General features: G+C 27.6%; 1 non-coding gene across 1 annotated transcript; it reads right to left on the bottom strand.

Moving 5' to 3' along the window:
* Window positions 1–10,083: 10,083 nt before the first annotated feature.
* On the bottom strand, window positions 10,084–10,155 carry Trnag-ucc (transfer RNA glycine (anticodon UCC)). The gene has a single exon. It is a non-coding gene; the product is annotated as a tRNA-Gly (tRNA).
* Between the last annotated feature and the right edge of the window lie 463 nt (window positions 10,156–10,618).

Below are 10,618 nucleotides of genomic sequence, written 5' to 3'. Positions count from 1 at the left end.
TTACTTCCACTGTAGTTAAGGTTTTTAATTTTTTGTGATGCAAAATTTCTAACTCTCTATCCAGTGTCAAACGAAATATTAAAAATACTGTTCTGTCAAGATGTTCTGAATCCAGCCAATCATAATTTTTAACAATATCAATAATTTTTATCTTGTGAAATGCTTATAGATTCAAACTAGTTTTTTTTATACATGTATATACATTATTCTTTACTTTTATTTTATATTTTCTAATTTTTTTAAGGTAATTGTGGCTATAGTTTTTATTATTATTAAATACTATGATTATTTGTGTTATTGTAAGTAATATTATTAAGCTAGATAAGCGGTTAGATAGGGTAGCATTGCTAGATCTAGCCGTATGTTAAACTATTATTACTAATTTATAAGTTTTCCAATAAAAATTGCATTTAATATTATTTATATAAAAGAGTTCTCCAAATTTAATTTTTATATTTTTAACAGTCTTTTTTAGCCGGCCCCGGCAGCGCGGTTGGTATGTGCCTGCCTAGCAGTCGTGTGGCTCTGGGTTCGAGTCCCAGATTTGGCATGGTAAATGTGCTCAGCACAAGGTCAATAAATAAATAAAAAAAAAAAAACAGTCTTTTTAAAGCTAAACCATAGATCAAAATATTTTAATATTCTAAACTTAACTCTTGTCTCGATATATTTTTACTATTTTATTCTGAGTTTGATTTGTATTATTTAGACCTTGTATAGACTTTATATTTGTAGCTCTTGTTGTTGTCATTTTGTAATATTAATTATCTATTTATAAAAAACTTTATGTACACTTCAATCGATCAGTCAGTAACTTCTATTTCCTTCAAATACATCTTTGCAGCATCGTTACTAAGGAAAAAGGGAGAAACTTAATTGAACAAGCCGAAAGGTAGAAGGATTTTACCTATAAGAAAAATATATATACGACTTGTCAACATTAAAAAATAAGTTTAGGCAAAACAATTGCTATAATAATCAATCAATTTCCAGTGGTTTATCCAAACATTTTTGAAATGTGTAGGACAAATTACTATACTCTTTATCCTTATTTTATATTTTGCTGCACAACCTTATATGCAGTCTTGTATACGACTTGTAGTGCATACTTTTACCCTCTTTTAAACAGGCTTAATTTTTCCTTTCTTTAATCGTCATCTTTTGTATTATGTATCCTTAGATCTTTTAATATGTAAGTTTTTTATCCATAAAATTTATTTTTTAAAAAGCATCGTTTTTATATTGTATTTATAACTCGCATATTTATGATTATAAAAAAAGTACTATACATACCGAAAGAGGTAGTTATTTTGATTGCATGATTTTGAAATAGATCTCCTTAAATTATGGCATTAAACTAATGCATATAATTAATGTATTTAAGGCTTTTGATAATATTCTTCTGATAGAACTAGAAGAAATTCAAAAAGTAGTAACTTTTTTATTCATGTCTACAATAGTATTGGGTGGTAGAGTAAAAGCAGCCATCTACCAATCCAATCAGTGGATGTCTCGATGTGGATCTTTGCGTTGTAGTGGTGACGAATACCCTTCTCCTTTAATAAATTTTTTCTTTATGTCTACTTAACCTTGTAACACTACTGCAACCAAGCATCCTCAATTCTATTATCCAAAATCAATTAACTGACAGCAACTTCTCAGTTTAATAATGCTTAACTGTAAACTTAAAATAAACTTTTATATGCCCACTTGAGCTACTTAATCCTTCCACAAACAAGACCAAATAAACGAACAACCTATTTCTCAATCTGAATATTTTTTGAAGCTCTATCCTCGATCCTACTTCAAGCAACTAAGATTTAATCAAATTAATCTAACAAATCTAAAAACCAACTATAAAAAATACTTAATTAGTGCCATTTGCTATAAATTATTTGCACAGGCGTCCATCCCTTTAAAAGATCCCTTCAACCCTTACACTAATCCTAGCAATTTTGGATTTTCATTTAATTATTTTCATTATTGTTGTTTAATTTTTCATTATTTATATCATATTTGATTTCATTTAATTACCTGATCTTTAGCAAATATATCCCAAATCAAATCAACTTAAAAACAATCAACTTTTTACTTCAGAAAAAATCAGAATTTGTCTTCATGAATCTTTGTGCCTTTTATAATTGTTCCTTTGTAGTAAAATTCCAAAGAAGTACTTAATCCTTCAAGCTAAATGTATTATTCTTTTGCATGATGAATTAAGTATGTAAAAAAAAAGTATTTACAAAACATTCCTCGTCTTCTCAAAATTAGGAATTGTTTGGCTATTAGTACTAAAGAGGTATTGCTGGAATATTTTTTTGGCAGACATTATTTTCATATTTTTAGTAAGCATATCAGAAGTAAATTTTTTTTTCCGTAATTAGTACTGTCCTCATATTTATTACTACAATCAGTAAGTTTATTCCTATGTGAATAAAGTAATAAAGCTATATTAAAAATAAACTTACTGGTAAGGGTAAACCATTAATTTCTAACAACAACTTGTCTAAAGCGCCTTATTATCTTGTATACATACAGCGCTCAAACAACTTTTTGGTAGGATAAGGATTTTATAAATTTTTGATCAGAGGTAAAGCTAAGTATTTATCACATTTGTGAAGCATATGGTAGTCGTAATAAATTATTACTTGTTGTACTAAATAAGAATAACCCTTTAAAAATATTTATTTAAAAAATGTACTCAGGCGCAAAACCATAATACATTAACAATTGACCCATTTTAGGGAGGAGGCAACAATTGTTAGTAATTGCATTATAATGATGATTGTCGGGTGTAATATGCTTTGTGTATAATTATGTAAGAAAAACAATATTTTATGATGATTTAGGGAATGATTAAGCAATTAAATATGGTGGAAACCAAAAAATATATAAACTCTTTTTTTTGGTTGATCACAAGGTTGAAAATTCTCTCTTTTTTACTATAAATAAATACTAGAGACATTGCGACAATATAATATTTTTTTTGGGCTAAAAGTGCATGTATAGTAGCAAAACTTATAAATAAGTACATGACCTGAAATATAATTAAGATATAATAGTAACAAATTCAATGAAAAATATCTTTCACTATCATTGCAATTTAAAATTCTAGTAGTTGAACTTTTCTGTTATTTTAAGTCTTCTAATATTTTAATAATACTCGTATATTGGCAACAAAATAGAAGAAAGATTTTTATTTGAATAAAGGAGTATTAATAATTATATTTGCATTCAAAGTGAAGTTAGATTTTCATCGAAAATTACGCGCATATATCAAAAGCTCTTGTAATAGAAGAAATAAAGATATAATATTGATATATCACTTATTTGTCTAATTCTATCCTTATTAGCATACCATTTTTAATATTTAAGGGATTGCTATTACACATCTCACAGTAGATAGGTAACTCTTGCAAGAACCTTAAATTAACATTTACTTTTGCCATCATAAAATTGGTAAAAAAAGGTATTTAAATTTTTTTTTTTAATTTTTCTTAAATTTCCTAAAAATTACAACTATTTAATCTATGGTAGAATAGTCCATACCAAATTTATCATCCATACCAGTATTAACTTATCAATTTAAACTATTCTAAATTTCAGCTTTAGGTACATACATGGCAAAAGATGTTTTCAATATTCTGTATGAAAAATTTAAAGAATAACGGAATAAAACTTGGCAATTAATGTCTAGGGTTACGGTTTTTTTTTATCAGCTATTTTTTTATGACATCTTACATATCTAAACTAAATAGCTATAATTAAAATTTATCACTGTTCTGATGTTTCTACATGTGACAATATGGTTTCCTACCTATATATATTTTATGATTCTATGTTAGACCAAGTCATACCAAAAAATCAGGCCATTTAGAGATATATTTATTTGCATTCTCGGTATATAAAATAAGAAAAAAAAATCATTACAAATTGTACAACTACAAAATTAAAGTAAAATATTATTTAAAACATCTGTTGTCTCTGGTTCTAAATTTAGTGATCTGCTTGGGAAAATCCTATTTTGGTGCATAAGTATATTTTTAGCTTGTCAAAGTATTCATAAAAACACCATTTTGAACGAGTATCGTACATCATGTTATCAAATGCCTTAAAGTCAAAGTTTGGTAAAACCTAACATGTTTTACTAAACTTTGTCTCTCAGTCTCAGTCCTAAAATAGTATCTTAAGACTAAGTTACTACCTAAAAACATAAAAAACAAAGCACAAATGGATGTCATGTATACACACTCTAAGAAAGTCATATGATTGACTATAGACTACTCCATACTCAGTCATATGATGGACTACTCCATAGTCAATCATATGACTCGTATTGATCGAGTATACTCATTGAAAGGATGAATTTTTATGATATTTTTTAGTGATTTTCTTAAAAGTTTTATAATGTATTTTTAATGCATATTCGCACTAACATCCAATAAACGCATGACGCGGAGCCAATTTAGTCAAGTACCTCGTGTTCGGTGCGTCTTAAAATCGCGCTCTATAATTTTCGACACCCTGAAGAGGGATTCTCGAACGCGGACATATAATTATAGTAATTTTGCCTGGCAATTTCGCATTTTACCAGACATTTTCGTTATATGCCTATACAAAAGAGCTCTTAAGTGTTTTTAGACTATTAGCGGTAAGACAAGACGACCGACGTGAGGCTTTCAAATTTGATTGAAAGTCTTCTATAAAATAATTTTTTTTTAAATAAAGTTTATATATGAAAGTTCAAGGGAATTAAGGCCAACAAATAAGGCTGGTATAAATGTGCGTAATGCGTAAAACAATGTATGAATCATTGTTTATATTAATTAATATTTATCGCTTTTGATTAAATATTTATTGTGAAATTATATTTTGGAGTCTAGCGATAAAAGAATTTAAATTACATATGGAATAGTAAGGACTACATTTAGAAAAAGGAATTTAGATTTTCATTAAAACAAGCGATTTGATTTTTGAGTAAGCATAAGCAAAATTTAAATTAATTTATTTTTCTTATAAGAGTTACTATACTTACAGTATAGATAAATTTATTACTAGTTAAAAATACAACAGCGATATTTTAACATTTCCATGAAAATCAGAATTATTTTTCAATATTTTAATATATTGATTTTTTAATTTTCTGCATTCTTTTAACTTTTCTGCACACGATTTATAAACTGGTATATTTTTAAAATATTTATACCTTTACAAAATAGCTTATGAAAAATCTAATATTGCGAAAAAAAACTTTTATTCGATACTCTTATTCAATATATTACAATTAACATATTTAAAAAATTTATTACTACAGATTATAAAATAAAATTACTTAATTTATGAAATAAAATTTATTTAATATTGAAAAAAATCTGTCTATCAAATTGTTTTTTATAATTTACAGGTTTATTTTTATTATTGCTAAAATCACTAAAATATTACAAAAAAAAATTGAAACGAATAAATAAAAAAAAAAAACGAACGACGTTTTCTGCCAAAAGTTTCTTTAAATTCAGGTTTTAATTGATTCTACTTATTTTAATATGTGATTCAGCTTAATGACTATTTTAAATTAAATAAACATTAACATTTTTAAAGACTGCGTCATAGATAGTTATTTATTTTAATTGAAACAAAAACAATGAAAACTAAATGCTATTACCACTAATGAGACAGAGAAAAGTTTTGGAAAAACGAAAAGAAATAAATATATTGGTAAAAGAGGCAATTCGTAAGAACGTATAAGCTCATAAAACAAAGATCATGCTTAAAACAATTGAGCAAGAACATATGAGTTCTCAGATCAAAACTGTCAAAGGGAAAAACCATGCTGAATAGACTGAAAAATATAGAAGAATATTATTAAATGGATGTGTACAGAATGCAAAAAACGACTATTATAATGCTCAAAAAACGCGATACTAGTAAAATATAACCTATCGGCCTATTAGTTTGTTGTCACATTTATATAAGATGTACCCAAAAAATATAACACCCTCTTAAAAAAAACTAGAACATTACCAACTCACTAAACAAGCAGAATTTCGTAGTGGATCCAGTATCATCGATCGACTCAAGCAGTTAACAATTCAGTTATAAAAGATATACAGTGCTTTCATTTGAAAATAAACCATTAAAAACTTTTTAATGTTTATTTAATTGTACATTTGTCATTAAAACGAGATATTACTCATAAAAATCGGTAATCTACAGGTTGAGCTACATCTAAAAGTATCCACACCCCTTTTAAGTAATTTCTATCTGAGGCACACTGAGCTATAAAAGCGGTTTCGGAAAAACTGACTAGATCAATTTTTATTTAAACATTTAAACTGTTTAAAAAGGGCTCTTAAATAAAAACTCCCGCCAATTAAATCCAAATTTATCTGGCAAACTATATGAATTATTTAAAATTTTCGGATCCGTCTGTGAATATCCGATTTGCCTCGCGTTATAATATGCGCTGGCTGTCGACGCGACTCCGAAACATATTTTCTCCATTTGTTTGGCTATTTCGATATTCCATTTAGATATTTATAAATTAAGGGTACCAAAACTTTCAAAAAGTCAAACAATATTTATAATGTTATTATATAAGGTAAGCATAACTTCCTTATATAAGGATTTTCTAAAGAAAATGGAATTTATATTCTCTTGTTAATTAGAATATATCAGATCTTATTCAGAGCCAGAAGTTTGTCTGACAAAAGTGAAAATTACTAAATTTCCTCTGTGTAATAGGAAAAGTAGTCAATATATATAACAACCAGTTGTTACTGCCGTCGCCGTTTCTTGCATTCTAGCTTCCAACGTTTGCGATGTTATTCTTTAGTGATGTGGTTGTAGACCTCTAACTGCCATTGCACTCTTTACTTCTTCTCTCTACGATCTTCTTAGTATACCTATTTTCCTGCGCTTGGTGAAAACCCATTGATATAATAATAATAATACGTTCATTTCCAAAATTACAAAATTTAAATATAAAATACTTATTCTACTTTACGTACAAGTACAAGGATAAAATCAACGATTAGTACCGAAGCTGCTCTATTTAGAAGCTGGTTGGTACTTTTTCTTTAGGGATATATACAGTCCAATTCGGGTTTAAAGGTCAATATCGGGTTTTTCTTGTCAATATTTCATCAATGGTATTTGAATACATCACTTATAATTTATTTGTATCTGTCCATATTCAATTATTCTTATTGCCGGTGTTAAAACAACATTAAAAATAAGGACAACTATATCGTGCACAACACATACAATAAGAAAAGACAACACTATTTAAATTCAAATACTCACAGTAGCACATAGAAATCAACAAAAGAACATGGGAATTATCAAATGTTTAATAAAAGTTATTGCTCTGTTATTTCAAAAATAATAAGAACAAGCTACAAGTTATTTACCAAATGATGAAATATAGTAGCATCTGTCTTACATAAACTTTAAACGTTGCTCTAGACATTTTTTCCTGTATGGGTCTTGGTATAATATTACAAAGTTTCGGTGCTAAATATTTGAAATGACGCTGACCAATACTTAAATTGTTCCTACCAACACGTGCATTTTGATTATGCCTATTTTTTGTGAGGTATATATATATAGTAATTGATAAGCCCCACTTGCTGTAATTTTCGTCTGTTTTCGCTAATATGTAGTGGATATTATCCTGATCTTCTGCAAGTATTTCTTGCTCATCTGCAAAATTAAATCTTAAGGAGTATAGGTGAAACGCAACAGCTTATATGTACATATATGCAGTATTTTTCATAAGCATTATTTCCGGGTATACATACAGGGTGTTACAGATTAAGGTGCTGATCCTTAACGGTGTTAATCCTTATTTATTAAAATTAGCACACACCCTCTAAGTATCAACCGTATTTTTTGATGTAGCAGATTTTTTTAAAGTTAAACCAGTGGCATCCGTACAAGAACGTAGACTAATTTTTTTTTTATTATTATGTATATTATGTATATTATTGTTATTTCCGTAAAATAAAAACTACTTTTATAATCCCCATTTATTTTAGAGCAAATTTGAATTTTTTATTTCCTATACATGCGATTACTGCGGAAAAAAACATTTTTATGCATTTATTTATTTATAAGCATATGTACATTAGTTTACTATAACAGTATAACAACTGTAATTATAGAAATCTAGCGGTAATTTAAAATTAACTAATTAAAAAGATTAACATCCTTAAGAATCAGAGTCTTATTCTGTAACACCCTGTATAATTAAAAAGCAAGCATAGCTATATTGCTATAATAACTTTAGATTTGTATGTATTTTATTTTAATTGCAAAAAAAAGTCTAGGACTCTTAAGGCCCTTTATTGTGACATGCGAAACCCAAAATGTTACATTAAAATTCCATATGGAGTATCAGGAAATTTTCATTTTTCAGTTGGAAAGTTAGAATTTGGAGATCTGTTTATATTTTATATTTTAAAATGCAACAGTCACAAAAGGTTTTTATTTTATGAAAAAGCCGAACGATAAAATAATTATAGAACGCTAAATTTGTTGAGTCTATATAATATGTAAATTAATTCTTGTGTTCTGTTTTTGACGAGTTTTAATTTTTTATTCAGTTTATGAGTAGAACGGCCTATAAAGTCAAAATGAGTTAATGTATTATTTTATGTATTTATTATTGTTTATTAAGACGAGCTCTAATCTTTCTATTAATCTTATCCCAAGTGCTCTATCAGACTAAACCAAAGCTGCGACATCTTCACCTTCTAAGAAATATTTTCGTAATTCTGCTGGTATGTGAAGGTGCATTGTCTTACACACAAATAAGAAAAATCACCAAAATAGGCTCTCCAGTGTTTAGCTACAAGTGGCAAAACTAAGTCATCATACCTTAGGCCTGTTAGGGTTTGTCGAATGGGAATTAAAGGACGAATTTTACCAATCATAATTTCACACCAAAACATACTGGGCAAAACAAGAACCGGACGATTCTAGCTATAGACACATGTGACCCTATAAATCTAAATTTATTTAAATTATCCAAACAAACTTCTTACTTATATGACACATATAGACGCGGATAGATTCAGTTTACACAGTAATTGAGACAAATACCATAATTTGGGCTCAATTCCTATCCTACACAGTTTTCGAAATAAGATAGAATCAAAAATTGTATAAACCATATTTGACCTATAAGATTTTCATAAGTGGGATATGCTAGCACAAAAATATTTTAAAGGACCATTACTTACCCTTAAGACAATTACTTTATGCACAAATAATCAGCATTCCTACTGCTAGTAATGTATGGGATACATTGGCTTGCTTCTAATGTACATTTTGAAAGTAAAAATTTATTTGTCAAAAGTAATCAATCTATTTTCGTTATTATTAATTTGTTACTTTAGTTTTAAGGTATTGAAGAATTTATTATTGTTTTTTTTTTGTTTTTTATGCCTTAGATAAAATTGTATTTTCTTTTTAAATCTTTTAAGGCGTATAAAATAAATACAGCACATTTTATGTAGATCAATTTCAGTTTAATCCTACAACTAGACTAGCAAATTTTATTATTTTATTTATACACTGTTTTTTAATTATATATAGGGTGTTAATAAACTTCGTAGACAAACTTTAATTGTCGAATCTTTGGTTAATTTAAAGGCGAAATGTTCATAAAAGCATGGGTCGGCAACGACTTTGTGTTTGGGATTCTATAGGTAAAGTTTGTCTTTATATTTTATTAGTATAGAGCATCTTCGATTTTTTTGCATTATCATTGCATGATTTTCTGCATTTGCTCGTGTATTTTGTTTGTTATATGTCACTCAACCTATGTTATCTGCTGTTAATATGAGGTCTTATTGGTGGATTTAAGCCCTTATAGCCAAATGTGTTTTAAATACTAACTTGCTTATCTCGACCACATATGGAACTAATATTTATTTAAACCAAGGACTAGATTACTTTAGACAATTTACTTTTACATAAAACAATAATATTTATATAAAAAATTATATACTTTAAGCAAACTAGCTGAATTACATTGATAGTTTATGTATTTATTAATAAAGGATATTAAAAAAAAAGTCCTGCGATGGCCGGGAATCGAACCCGGATCAACTGCTTGGAAGGCAACTATGCTGACCATTACACCACCATCGCACTTGCAAGGATTTTATATCTGGCGCGTTTTAAACGGGATATCAGTGATAAATGTGATTTTGTGAATGATTTTTTAAAAATTATTATTTAATTATAAAATCAAATAATTATTACCTTGATATATTATTATTTTACTTAGAAATCCCGCGAATATGTAACGAAAACATTCGTAAACTAACACAGCAATGTATTAAACATTCAGATCTTCATGGGATTTTTAAAGGAGATTTCAGGAATGCCCCTTTAAATTATTATTATGTTAATGGACAGTGGTAAGCATCTAAATGTTTTATTAGCATAAAATTCTCTTTGCAACTAAACTTTTTCACAATCTAATACTCACATGTTGGGCGCCAACAAATTGCTCTAAAAAACAACTATGCTTTATCTATTTATATCATTTATTTTTAATACTAAAACTTTTTAAATAAATATTTATAGACATTTAAAAAATGCACTAGTA

Source organism: Anthonomus grandis, chromosome 8 (genome assembly GCF_022605725.1).
Source record: "Anthonomus grandis grandis chromosome 8, icAntGran1.3, whole genome shotgun sequence".
Lineage (NCBI taxonomy): Eukaryota > Metazoa > Arthropoda > Insecta > Coleoptera > Curculionidae > Anthonomus > Anthonomus grandis.
Note: the sequence above shows the minus strand (reverse complement) of the source record. Positions and strands in the feature narration are given on the sequence as shown.